Genomic DNA, 14,402 nt, shown 5'->3' with positions numbered 1-14,402 from the left:
TCGAGCAAAAGAAACTTCCTAGGTCAAAGTTCAAATCACGATATCTCATCCAATTCTCAACTAAAATCAAAACCACAAGCAGCATGCTGTTCTACGATCAAAGACCTATCAAATCCATATCACGATTAAAGCAATGGTTGAGATCGAGATTTTACCTTATGGATGAAGCAGATGAGAATTCGTGAGATTCAAGATCCAAAACACTAAAACAGATGCAGTACAAGGTTATGGAAGTCGATTGAAGCAAGTTTTGTAGCTCAGCAATGCTCCAGGTGGATGATTCTTCAAACTGCCATGGATGAAGGAGTTTTCAACAGCTGCTAATCTTCAATCTTCTTGCCAAGATTTCGTGAAACAGATGCACAATAACAGCTATGGAGAACGATCAAAGCAAAAACCAGTACAATAGGTGATGATTTCAATGGAAATTGTGAAGAAAAGTGTGTGAAAGTGTGAAGAAAATTGGAGAGAATTCTTGTGATTTTCTGTTTGGATCTGAGAATATGAGATGTAATTATGAGAAACAGTTATGATTAAGACTTTATACCTCACACTAATCCAAAATTTAATCAAGATTAAGCAAATGGAAGTGATTAGCATAAAATGCATTTTTAAGCAAAGTGGCCAAAATGCCCTTTTTCTAAACCAGTCAATGTATCAGTCCAAACTTGGTTCAAGCAAGTCTAAAATGCCATTTTGGATGTGTTGCAATTGGTGCCATGTGCAAATTCCATGTAATGCTCAAAATCACTTTTTCATGCCAAAAAATGCAACTGAGTTCACTTAAAAAATGCCATTTTGCTATGATCATTTTTGATGAAATTGGACCATGCATCATGAAAGTACATGTGAAATGGGGTTTGCTCAAAGAAAGATCATTCAATTTGGCCATTCCATGTGAAAGTTATGCCACTTTGAATTTAGGCATTTTTGGAAAATGATTGGATCATATCTTGTCAACCATTCATGAGAAATTCAAGTTCTTAGACTTTTTGGAAAGGTGAGAGGAAGATCTACAACTTTCATGTTGAACAAAATTTCATTTGAAGCATTTTTGGACATGTAATTTTGAGATGAAAAACTTTCCATTTTTGGAAACTTTCATTACAAGTCACTTTCTTTTTTTGGAAACTTTTCTCCTGACTTTATTTTCTTCATTCATGATGTTTGAAATGCCAAATGAAACTTGTTTCAACATGAATGAAGTATATCCAACCCTCTCCCACCTCCAAATCCATCAGTTCAATGATGAACCCCTAGCTTCCATAAGCTCAATATAATCACATGATGATCCCCATATCCATTGTAGACCCCATCTCCTTCACAAACCCTGATTGGCCCAATGCAACTCATTAGGGTTGACCAATGGTCAAAACCCTAATCTCAAGGTATCTGATCAAGCATAAGGAATCTCTTGGTGATGACAAGACCATGATGATGATGATGTACCATTGCTACCAAGATCAAGTTCAATCTCCTTGAGAATCAAGAAACCCTAATTTGAATCACCACCCTTAGATAGTTAGTGATCAGTCCATGAACCCTCAGCTTGCATATTTCAACCTCTTTATCTCCTGATCAAGACTTAGGAGGATGAATTGCACAAAGTTTCCACATGATATGCAATTATGCAATGCCTAATGACCTAAAAAATGCAATGCAATATGTTAGCTAGTCCCAAGAGAGGAGGGCAAATTTTGAGGTGTTACACAATGCATTAGAAGATCCATCAAAAACCATAGTCCATCGGGATCCCAGTTCGGGTCCTTCATCCGGTCCAGGTTCTTCATAATCAGTAACAAGCATAACATCCTTATCGGGGAACTCAAAATTCATAGATTGGTAATCATCAACTGCTTGATGAGCCAAATGATCAGCTAACACGCTTCCTTTGATTGCTTTCTGGGTAATATACTGGATATCATACTCTGTAAAAATCATCTGCCATCTTGCTATTCTTCCAGAGAGAGCAGGTTTCTCAAATATATATTTGATAGGATCCATCTTAGAAATCAATAAAGTGGTATGATTCAACATATACTGTCTTAGTCGGCGAGCAGCCCAAGCCAAAACACAACAAGTTTTCTCAAGCAGTGAGTATCTTGTTTCACAGTCGGTAAACTTTTTGCTAAGGTAGTATATTGCATGCTCTTTTCTACCAGACTCGTCATGTTGCCCCAGCACACACCCCATTGAATTTTCTAACACGGTCAAATACATGATTAGAGGTCTTCTTCCTTCAACTGGTGGCATCAGAATTGGAGGTTCTTGGAGATACTTCTTGATTTTGTCAAAAGCTTCTTGACATTCATCATTCCATATTATCTCTTGATTTTTCCTCAGTAATTTGAAGATGGGTTTGCAAGTAGCAGTCAAATGGGAGATAAATCGGGCAATGTAATTCAAGCGTCCCAAGAAACCTCTTACTTCTTTATCTGTACGGGGAACCGGCATTTCTTGAATAGCTCTCACCTTAGCCGGGTCAACCTCAATTCCTTTACCACTGATAATAAAGCCCAAGAGTTTACCGGATCTTACTCCAAAGGTGCATTTGTTCGGGTTCAATCTCAACTTGTATTTCTTCAACCTCTCAAACAGTTTGTATAAATGATCGAGATGTTCTTCTTCAGTATGAGATCTGGCTATCATGTCATCCACATATATCTCTATTTCATGATGGATCATATCATGGAACAAAACCACCATAGCACGCTGGTATGTTGCCCCTGCATTCTTTAAACCGAATGACATTACTTTGTAACAGAAAGTTCCCCATTGCGTCACAAACGTAGTTTTCTCCATGTCTTCAGGTGCCATCTTAATCTGGTTATAACCTGAGAATCCATCCATGAATGAGAATACCTTGTGTTGAGCGGTGTTATCTACCAGAACATCAATGTGCGGAAGTGGAAAGTCATCTTTGGGACTTGCTTTATTCAAATCTCTGTAATCTACACACATTCGCACCATACCATCCTTCTTTGGAACTGGTACCACATTAGCAACCCATTGAGGATAAGAAGTAACAGCTAGAAAACCTGCATTAAATTGTTTCATAACCTCGGCTTTGATTTTCTCAGACATTTCAGGACGCGTGCGACGAACCTTTTGCTTAACAGGATGACAATCTTCCTTCATCGGCAAGCGATGTACTACTATATCAGTATCCAGTCCTGGCATGTCTTCGTAAGACCAAGCAAAAATCTCTACATAGTCATGTAACATCTGAGTCAATCTTTCTTTGACACTGTTTTCCAAGCCCGCTCCTATTTTGACTTCTTTCTTGTCTACTTCAGTACCCAGATTTACAATTTCAGTTGATTCCTCATGCGGCTGTATAGTCTTTTCTTCTTGCAGTAACAGTCTGGCAAGCTCTCCAGGTACTTCGCAATCTTCCTCACTTCCATCCTCGACTTGGTAGATCGGATTTTCAAAGCCATAATTAACAGTAGCAGAATTATTATCAACAGGATCCAGAGTGGATATGGCTCTGCAATTTGTTACGTGAGTGTGTGTAAGAAAACATAGCTTATTTGAAAGATGACAGGAAAGATAAAGAGCGCAATATTTGAATGCAAAAAGGTCCATTGATTTATTGAATGTGAATATGCTTATGAAAATGACAAAACCCTTAACAAATTAGCTATTGTGCCCCGGGCATAGACACAATGCTTTAAGAAGTTCAATTGTTCATAATAAAAATTACAAAATTTGAAACACTAAAATAAGCAATAACAATTACTCCTGACTAAAGGAAATCGGGATAGTGTCTTCAGCCTTCCAATTATTGAGTCTGTCACCAATTGTTGGGAAAATCCAGCTATCCAAGTTGCAATCGCTATCAGCATCTTCTACAGCATTAATCTGATCTTTGACTATCTTTTCAGAGCTAAACCCCAGGCCAAATTTATCAGACTTGTACGGTACATCGATCAGTTGACCCCAACCAGTACGACCACCATCTTCAACCACGGCTTGAGCATCTTTCAAAGAAATCATAGCAGGAGGAGCACAAATAACTTTGGGCACACGGGAAGTTGGCTTAAGGACAGGACTGGTCGGAGGAACTACTTCAAATGACTGAGAAGGAGTCTCAAAGAATTCACCATCCATCTCGACGTATCTGAAGGCATGCACACTACTGACAATATACTCTTCTTCTCTACACACAGTGACAATCTTGCCCTCTATTGGATACCTCAGCTTTTGATGGAGAGACGAAGCTACAACACTTGCCCCATGGATCCAAAGGCGTCCCAACAAGCAGGAGTAGGCATGACGGATGTTCATTACGTAACAGGTAGTGTTGAAGACTTGAGGTCCTATCTTGATAGGGAGAACCACTTCACCATGGACAACACTCTTCGCACCATCGTAAGCACGCACCACAACGTCACTAGGTTTCAGTTCAATGCTTTTACAGTCAAGCTTATTGAGCACAGCTTTCGGTAGCACATTCAAAGAAGAGCCATTGTCGATCAACACATGAGACAAGGTGATCCTCTTACACTCAATGGAGATATGCAGAGCTTTATTGTGATTCTTTCCTACTGGTGTCAGGTCAGCATCAGAAAAGCCTATGCCATTATCAACAGCCAAGTTAGCAACATAATTTTCTAACTGATCGACAGATGTCTCCTGAGGTACATGAGCGGTCTTCAAGAATTTTATCAACGCATTGGCATGAGATTCAGAAGATAACAACAAGGATAACATCGAAATTTTAGACGGAGTATGCCCCAACTGTTCTACCACATCAAAATCACTCTTACGGATGATTTTCAGCATTTCTTCCATTTCCTGCTTGGCAACATCTTCGGTAGTAACTTCGACTGGTGTTTTTGACTGAGAAGGTTTGATTACTGGTCCCTTTCCTCGAGTTTCAGGGGCGGGAGGTGAGATTTCTGGAGAGAAGATCCTTCCACTTCGAGTAATTTTACTAGTCCCAACAATGTCAACGTCATTAGGATTAGCAGAATTATCATCTTGCTTTATGCCGTGGATGTAAACATCACCTCCATAATTCCACGGAATGGCTTTGCTTGAGAAATACGGTACTGGGCCAGGTGCAGTAATAATTAGGGGAGCTACCTTGGGCTCAACAGTAATCTTCACAGGCACTCTAGTAGTGGTAATCTTCACTGGAACTTTGGACCTAGCAATCACAGATATTTCTTCAATAGGGTTTTCCACCTTAGGAATCTTTTCAAAGAGAATTGTACGATCATCCATCAGCCGTTGAATACCATTCCTCAACTTCAAGCAATCATTGGGTCGGAGTATACAAAGATCGCAATTTTCAGCACAACCTGGAAATAAACCAGCTTGCAATAAATTCTTCTTGATGATCAGGAGAGGAGATGCTAAGTCAGCTACATTAGTAATGTGAGAATTGTCATCCACAACATTAACAGTCTTGTCATGATTAGGCATAGGAGCAGTGATGACATTAGGAGTCTCCGGAGGATCAAATTCAATTTCTCCAACGTCGATCATATCCTGAATCTTATTCTTCAACAACCAACAATCGTTTGTATCATGCCCGGGGCTATCAGAGTGATATGCACACCTGGCATTGGGATTATAACGAGGAGAAGTAGTGTTGGGATTTGCAGGAGGATCTCTGAGGGTAATTAAATTTGCTTTTAGCATACCCTGCAGTGCTTGTGCTAACGTCATATTGATCTTGGTAAACTGTCTTCTTGGCCTGTCTTGTCTGTGTTGGAAGTTTTGAGATGGTGGTGCTGCAATCGTAACTACTCCAACAGTATGGTCACGATTTTTCTTGTTATGACCCCTTTGACCGTACACAACATATGATTCATTCTTCCCCTGATAGGACTTTTTGGTGCTTGCAGAGGTAGCCGCCTGTATCTTTCCACTTCGAATGCCGCTTTTAACATGTTCACCCGTCAATATAAGTTCAGTGAAACCCGATGAGGAACTTCCCAATAGATGGTTGTAGAATGGGCCAGTCAGTGTACCCATGAACATGTCCACTAATTCTCGATCAGTCATAGGGGGTTTGACTCTGCCAGCCAAGTCTCTCCATTTTTGAGCATATTCTTTGAAGCTTTCTTTAGAGCCCATAGTCATATTCTGCAGTTGTAGCCGAGTAGGTGCTAATTCAGAATTATACTGGTAGTGCTTGTAGAAAGTTGTCGCTAAATCAGTCCAGGTGCGGATGTTAGAGCTCTCGAGTTGATAGTACCACTCTAATTGTGTGTCAGACAGACTCTCTTGGAAGAAATGGATCCATAGCTTCCTATCAGTGGTATACGGCTGGATCTTTCTCACATAAGCTCTCAGATGAATCTGAGGACAAGACGCACCATCATACTTAGTGAAAGCAGGGACCTTGAATTTGCGAGGAATGACCACATCAGAGACCAGACCTAAGCTGTCGAAATCCAGACCGGGCGCCTTCTGACCCTCCATAGCTAGCATACGTTCTTCCAGCAACTTATACTTATCATCTTTCGGCGAGTACTGTTCATTCTCATAATTTTCATAGTCGTCCTCGGGGTTGAAGGGATCGGCATTCTCGTCTTCCGAATCACTTTCTGTCTCATCTTCTTTGTCCTTCGAAATTCCAATCTTGACTCTTGGAGCCTGTCCTTTAAACCTTCTTCCCGGGTTAATGCAACTCACAGGCTTCTTGTCCTTCTTCTTCTCGAGCAATAGAGTCTTCAGCTCCTCCTACCCCTTGGATAAGTTCAAGATCATCTCCTGGAATTGAGCATTCTAAGCCTGGAGATCCTTGACAGTTTGTTCGAGGGCCATTTTCCTGATTAGGAGAGGAAGATCGTGAGAACATTGATCTTTTTAGAGCACCTGTTATGCAATGTTATGTTATGCTATGCAATGTATGAAATATTTTCAAGGACTTTTGGAATTTAACTTTGCGTAAACCACCAAAAAGAGGAACTTTTATTAATAATTTCTTTAATCAATGTTCATTACAAGAAAAACAAACAAATGAAAGCTCAAGTCTCCCAGGGGCGGCTTCTTTTTGGGCGGAGGTATGCATTGAGACTTCGTTCCTCCTTAAGCTGGCTGGTGAGCTCTAATACTTTCTTCCTTTCAGCACAGAACTAAGCTTCAAAAGTATCCCTTTCCTCTCTCAACTGGATCCAAGATTTCTTCAATTCTTCAACATTGGTAGGCATATCTGGATAAGGAATGATCTGAGGGGTACCTCCTTCAACTTTTGGTTCAACAATCAGAGGTCCGATTGCAAGATATGGCATGATAAGCTCACGAGCTCTGGTGCGTACCCATCTGAGATAAGGTTCCATAGGAATAGAGTTTTTCTGTCCTAAAGTACTTCTTTTCACCATGCCCCAAGCTCGTACAAACCTTTGACGGAGACCTTGAGAATCGTTGTCATAGTCAAACACAGTGCCTTGGATAATTATTTCATGTGGACCATCTCTTCGAGCATAACCAAACTGACATAGGGTTAAAGCAGGATTATAAGTAATACCTCCTCTTATCCCCAGGAGTGGTACGTTAGAGAATTATCCACAACGGTCAATGATGATAACATTTTCTTTGGGTTGGGGACACCAATGGATGTCTGAATGGGAGAGCGACATTATCCTTTGAGACCATTTCAAATTTTGCTCATTATTCAAGACTGATTGAGGAAGGTGCTAAATAAACCACCTAGATAATAAAGGTACGCAACACATGAGAGTCCCTTGCCTTTTCATAGTACGAGTGTGAAGGGAATGCAAAATGTCTCCAAGCAAGGGGGGCACAGGGTTATGAGTGAGAAATATCTTAACAGCATTCATGTCTACGAATTGATCTGGATTAGGAAATAGCACCAAACCGTAGACTAATAATGCTAGAACATCTTCGAAAGCGTGGACATTCATAGCTTTTAGGAATTCTCGGGCCTTATTTATCAGAAATTTGGCAAGTAAACCCTTAACTCCACTTCTTGTTACCCAATTAGTTTCAATATCGGACTTTGTCATGTGTAAAGCCGCAACAACCTCTTCAGACCTCGGAATCTTTTCTAAACCACTGAAAGGTGTTTGATCAAGGATAGGTATCCCGAGCAACCTGGAAAATTCTTCTAATGTGGGTACCAACTGATAATCTGGGAAGGTGAAGCAATGATGTTTAGGATCGAAGAACTGGAATAGAACTCTCATCATATCTTCCTTGAAACCGGTGGTAACTAAATTAAGGAGATAACCATGTTTCTTGATGAACTGAGCATGATCGGGAAGTTGTGACACTAAATCCTTGAGTTGAGGAGAGGTCGCTACAAAATTGATCCGGATGGTCTTCCTGGAAGCCATAGCCTTACAAAACAGAGCAAAGTTAAATCCCTAAGTCCTCGAAGTGGTTAGTACAATGCCATGATGTCATGATGTCATGATGTCATGATGTTATGATGTCATGATGTTATGATGTCATGATGTTATGATGTTATGATGTTAAGTAAGTAACAAACACAAACAAGTCACACCGCAATTATTCCTAGGTTTTAAGGCTTGCATGAGTTCCATAGGTAAGTACCCTCCCCACTGAAGTTTGGTTGGTTCAACCTGTCCTAGAATAGTAACCGGGTTCTAGAAGGATCTCAAATCATTGACCTTTCCTTAAGTCCACTTCAGTGCAACACCAAGCGGTTGACCAAAATTTCCCTAAGGTCATATCTCAAAGAGTGTAGTATCGAGTATCAACCAACCCCAGTCGGAACCGAAGTCAGTTATCTCACAACTTTCTAATGGCTAGGATGAGTCAATTAGGGTTCTAAAGGTCTGGTTAATGCTTTGATGACACCACGCAGACGCCAAATTTTTCCTCAAGTAAACATGAGGAACATCAGGACATCCAAAGTGTCACATTAACCGTAGCCATCATTTTAACCATTCCAGTATACGCCGGACAGTCGTGATGATATCTTGCTACTTACCTAAGGTACACTAGATCCGGGTGTAGGATCTTTCACTCAAGCATAGAATGCCCAAACAATCCCTTAAAAGTAAATCAGACAAAGAAATAATTCGAAAACATAAGTGATCTTATCTTTAAGGTAACCTTTCTTTTTAAGAGTCCCCAGCAGAGTCGCCAGTTCTATGATACGGTGAGCTGACTTTGTGTTTTTGCCTTGAAAAGTAATGTTGCGGATAGCAAGAGTCGCCACCGGCTTTTCTTTTATCCAATAAGGAAAGGCAGAAAAGAACAGGAAAGACCTTGATTAGATTTTGAGTTCGGGAGGTACATTATACAAAGGGAAGGTGTTAGCACCCTTTGTATCCATGGTTATCCATGGGCTCTTAATTGCTTAACTCACTTATGTTTTCCTTGTTTGAGAAAGTGTTTGAGAAATATGGTGTGTTTAGAAAATATTTTGAAAGGAGAGTTTAACTTTGTAATGATTCTTGTACGAATGTATACAAAGTGTTTATCTCGTTTGATTTTGAAAGATGTTTAGAAAAATATAACTCAGCGATGATTCTGGTGCGAATGTATACCAAGTGGTGATTTTCTAAAAGATGTTTTGAAAAGTGTGAGGTGTGTAAAGTATTTTAAGCTGTGAGCAAGAATTTAAGAGTTATACCTAACCAAGGTCTTTATAGGTATTTCCTATCCTTAGGAGGGTAAAATTGTCCCTACTATTGAGAAGTAAGTAGTCTTATCCTTTGGATGTAAAGGGACATCGTGGGGTCGTCGATTGGTCATTGAAGGCAACATTTGTAAGGATACCTTAGCATTCGAAGGGACGATCATCATTTAATTGTAGGCTACAACGAAGGGTCATCGAGGGACAAAGTCATATATTCGAAGGCAACATTTGAGGGACAAGGTTTATCTCGTAGGGACATTGACCTTTTGATCGAAGGGACTATGACTTATCTGTTTAGGGATGATGATGATTTAATCGAAAGGGTCTTTGCTAAGGGGATCCCCATATTCGCGGGATATGACCGTACTATCGTAAGGCAACAAAGAGAGGGATAAGATCACATATTCGAAGGCAATGTAATTAGCCAAGTAATCAGAATAAATCTCCACAATGGTATCCCACAAATAAAGTGGAATACCGAGCTATCTCTTCAAGAATCATGGGAGCCCTTACAAAAACTCAGCAAGCATGTTAGAATAACGGGATGGGGTGCAATCAAGAGTTGCACCAAACAAAAGAATCATAGCAATAATAATGTCAGGCAAACAGCGTGCAAATGAAATAGAAAGCATGTCAACCAAATACAGAACATATCAGAATGCAAACAGAAAAAATTAACTACTGTCATGTTCGCTACTGCCTCGCCTAGCGAAGGCCTGACGAACCCTCGCTACATGTTCGCTTAGCGAGGTGTTAGCGAACGACTGCGGGTTCTGGGTTCTTCTTTGATACTGGTGCGATTTCGGAAACCCCAAACCCTATGGCATCCATTACAGAAATTACGTGATCGAATATTCAAAGTATTGTTTTACACATTTATGCACATATAAACCCACATGCAAAACCTAACGATATTCGCCTTTCCAAATTCAACCATAATGCCTCATACATTTAGAAATTCCAAATTGGGAGCATAGAGTAGTGGGAATAGGGCAAACCTGATTGGAGGGATCGGATGAAATTGAATTTGCACCGTCGGGTTTGCAGGGCAATCTTAGGGTTTATGCCTGATAGGGTTGGTGGAGGTAACCTTTGTGCCGATGAGTTCTCTGAATTAGCTTCTAGGGTTTTCCCCGTTGTTTTTCTGATCTCCAGGGTTTTCTCCTCCGTCCCCTTTTTCGAATGAAGTTCTGGAATTTATAGCTGATTTTTTGTGTCTTGGTGGGCTCAGACTGAAGGCAATTCAGGCCCAAAATTTTTGTATATCCGCAAGCTTCGCTAGGAGAATGAGCTAGCGAAGGGTTCGCTAGGCGAACACTCAGCGAGTGTTCCAGCAAATACTCCCAGACTTGGATAAAAGCCCAACTAGTACTTACTCGCTAGGCGAGCATCTAGCGAGTAGGTAGCGAGCATTCCAGTAGCTAAACCAACAAGGTTCGCTGGAGCGAAGGATGAAGCGTGGGCTTCGCCTAGCGAAGTGTTTGCTCGCCTAGCGAGCATGCCAGTTCAGGTCATCTCCTGGATTTGGTAACCTGTGCGCTGGATCTTTGTTCCTTTGAGATTAATGCTTTGAAAAATGAATAGACCTCATTGGAACCTGTTGAAAGTATCATAAAATTAACGGGCAAATTTTGGGGTATGACAATAGTTAAGTTTATTCATAAGTTTGATTTAAGAAAATAAGTTTGAAAATGCAATGGCATAAGGCCAAAGTTTCTATCTTTTGCAAAAGTGGTCAAAGTTTAGAACAAAAATAGTTCACACAAAGAAGGTTTTGAAAATGGAGGGAGAGATTTTGAAATAAAAGAAATGGGGAGAAGATGAAGAGACTACCCTATGCACAAAATTTAAAAGTTTAGAGTTGAAAAGATCTGACCAAATGGGTAGCAATCCAATAGAAAAAAATGTCAATAGAAACCCAGAATTCCCTTGGACTTTTTGAATCAAGCAACACACAAATGCACAATTATATTATCTTGAAGAGCAAATGCATCAAATAAAGATGGCCTCATCCAAGCTTCTCCATTCCATGATCTTCTTCAGAAATAGTCCATGTAACAGATGAATTCCCCAAGTCACAGGTTCAAAATAACAACTTCATAATGATCATGTTGCAGATGAACTTAGAGAGATCTTCAAAGATGTGTCAGATGAATTTCAAATTGCCAGCACTTGGTTCTCCACAAATTCGCATTGGACAAGTCCTTTAGCTTAGGGACGTTGCCTAGATTCTAAGTCCATTTGTCCAAGATCAAGCCAACAGTCCACTCAAAGTCTTTTTTTTATGTTTTTTTGTGTGATTATTATGTGCATTAATGGTCAAAGACCACACAAACAAACAAAGTATATACAAACAAAATATATCACACAATATGGTCCAAATGGACAAAGTGAAAATTGCATTAACATAAACAATTATAATGATATGAACAATGGCAAATGAAATAAAGTGCAAAAGATAAATTGCATTAAGATAAAAACTTGAAATTAAAAGTCAATAGTTAGTAGGTTAGAGGTTAGTTTTGTTTTGCTTTTCATTTCAAGATATTCTTTGGAGAACACTCAACTCAGTTATCACAAGCATGGATCCTTGAACCAAAACATCTTCCAAAGGAAGGAAAGAAGGCCAAGTTTCCATACAATACCATGAAAGAGGGGAGACTTACAATCTCACTAACTAGAATGCTTATGCCTTTTGTGTCACAAATTTAGCGCTACGTTAAGCAATCGTAATTGGACTTATGTAGAAGTCACAACTATTTGAGGCCGGGCAATAGACTTTTGGTGTTAATGCATGTTGGAGACATAGTATTATGAACTACGCTCATGAAACATACCACACACACAATATATACAAAAGGTGTGGCCTAATCTCATCCATACTCATGTCAATTTTTCAATCAACTAGTATTAGGACTTTGAGATGTCATAGGCCAAATGGAAATGAATGAATGAAGAAGGGGAATTAGATGAAGAGGGAAGGGGATGAATGAGATCACAAATTGGTCAAAGGAGGACTTTTACCAAATTAATATCATTCATTCATTTTGGGAGATGGAATGTACATTCCATCAATCCCCTAAATCCAATGATTATAACTTGACAAAGTCAAATCAACCTTGACCAAGGCCCAACAACAAACAAGCAAACTCAAATAAGTCAATACAAATGGTCAACAAAATTTAATTGGCATTTATTCAATTAAAAATGATAAAATAGTGCATTTAATTCAAATATGTTTTGTCCAAATTCTAAAATATCATCAAAACACCAAAGAAATGGCCATGAGATTTATCATAGGTCAAACAAGGTCAAAGGACCTTGGAGAAAAAATTTCATAATTTAGGGACATTTAAAAATATTTTTAAGTAATTAAAAACAAATGCAAAATCAATTAATTCATGAAAAATAGTAATAATGATCCAAAAAATGATTTTAATTCATAATATGGAAGAGAAAAATATTCGAAATTGTTTGGTGAAAGTCCCATATTTTTTGGATCAATATTGAATTTAATATGAATTATTGAAGAAAATGCAAATAAAATAAAAATTCAGAAATTCTAAATTACGTGGACCATCAGATCTCCCTCATTAATTGAGGTGGCAGATCTGATGATCCAAAACGCGCGCTCCACATGTACATGAGTCAACCGCGTGGCATAAATGGTAATTAAAAGCAACGCTCAACATTAGAACGTGATACATGGATCTTATGGTTCACAACCTTGCCAAGTCACCACCGGAGCCAGAGCTCCGGTCATCTTCTCTGGTGAACCTCACCAGACTGGTCAAGATGAACCATCACCAAAAAGAAAAACAAGGATATGATCTTGAAGAAAAAATGACACTGAGCTCGAATCTGACCTCCATTCATTCCAATTCCAAATATATTGAGAGATATGTGGAATTGAAAATTGAGGTACATGAACTGAGTTGCTTCGATTTGACCTCAAAACAACTCAATCTTCTTGCCTACATTGGTAGGACTTCAGACAACCAAAGAATCAATAGAATTGAGCAAGAATTTAAGAGAATCGAAGAGTTTAAAATTTCTGCAAATTACCTTCAATGGAGGTCTGAACTTGATGGATCTTGATCTGGCTTGTGCTTGGACTCACTCTACTTGCTTGCAGGAAGAGAATGGAAAGGTTTAGAAGCAATGGATTCCTAGAGAATTGAATTCCAAAACAGTGGAGATTCAAGCTCAAATTCAAACGAATTTATCAGGTTTATCCTTTGTGAATGAAGGGTTTTCAATGGGGGATCAAAGCTGGCACAATGGTGTTGTGAATTCTGAACAATTGAAGCTCTATTTATAGATGAATCAAGTGATATTTTCACACTCACTTCCACTTTCCAAAATTGGAAAATGATGATACAATGGTGCATGGGCGCGCATAGGCCCATGAAATGATAACTTGAGGTCCAAAATTGCATATCATATGGGTTGAAGTTATCTTAGATTGCAAGGAAAATGTACATTGATGCTTGAAGATTGATCCATGCCAAATGATATCAGCCTGTTTAAACCATGCACAACCTATGCATTTCAAGTCCAAAATGAATGAGTTTGAGCTCTTTGGAAAGGTGAGATCAAGAGGAACAAGTTTAATGTTGAAAACTTTTTCATTTGGAGCTTAGAACTTGGAGAAATTTGAGGTGGAAGTTTATAAAAATTTGACATATCAAAAAATTTCTAAGTGTCAAGCCATATGTCTCAATATTCCACCTTGCTTAACTTTTTATAGGAGCTTAAAATGAGAAGAGTGTATTCATAAAAGTTGTATATATATCAAATACCTTCAAAATGG

This window comes from Lathyrus oleraceus, chromosome 7 (assembly GCF_024323335.1).
Source record: "Lathyrus oleraceus cultivar Zhongwan6 chromosome 7, CAAS_Psat_ZW6_1.0, whole genome shotgun sequence".
NCBI classification, from domain to species: Eukaryota; Viridiplantae; Streptophyta; class Magnoliopsida; order Fabales; family Fabaceae; genus Lathyrus; species Lathyrus oleraceus.
Note: the sequence above shows the minus strand (reverse complement) of the source record.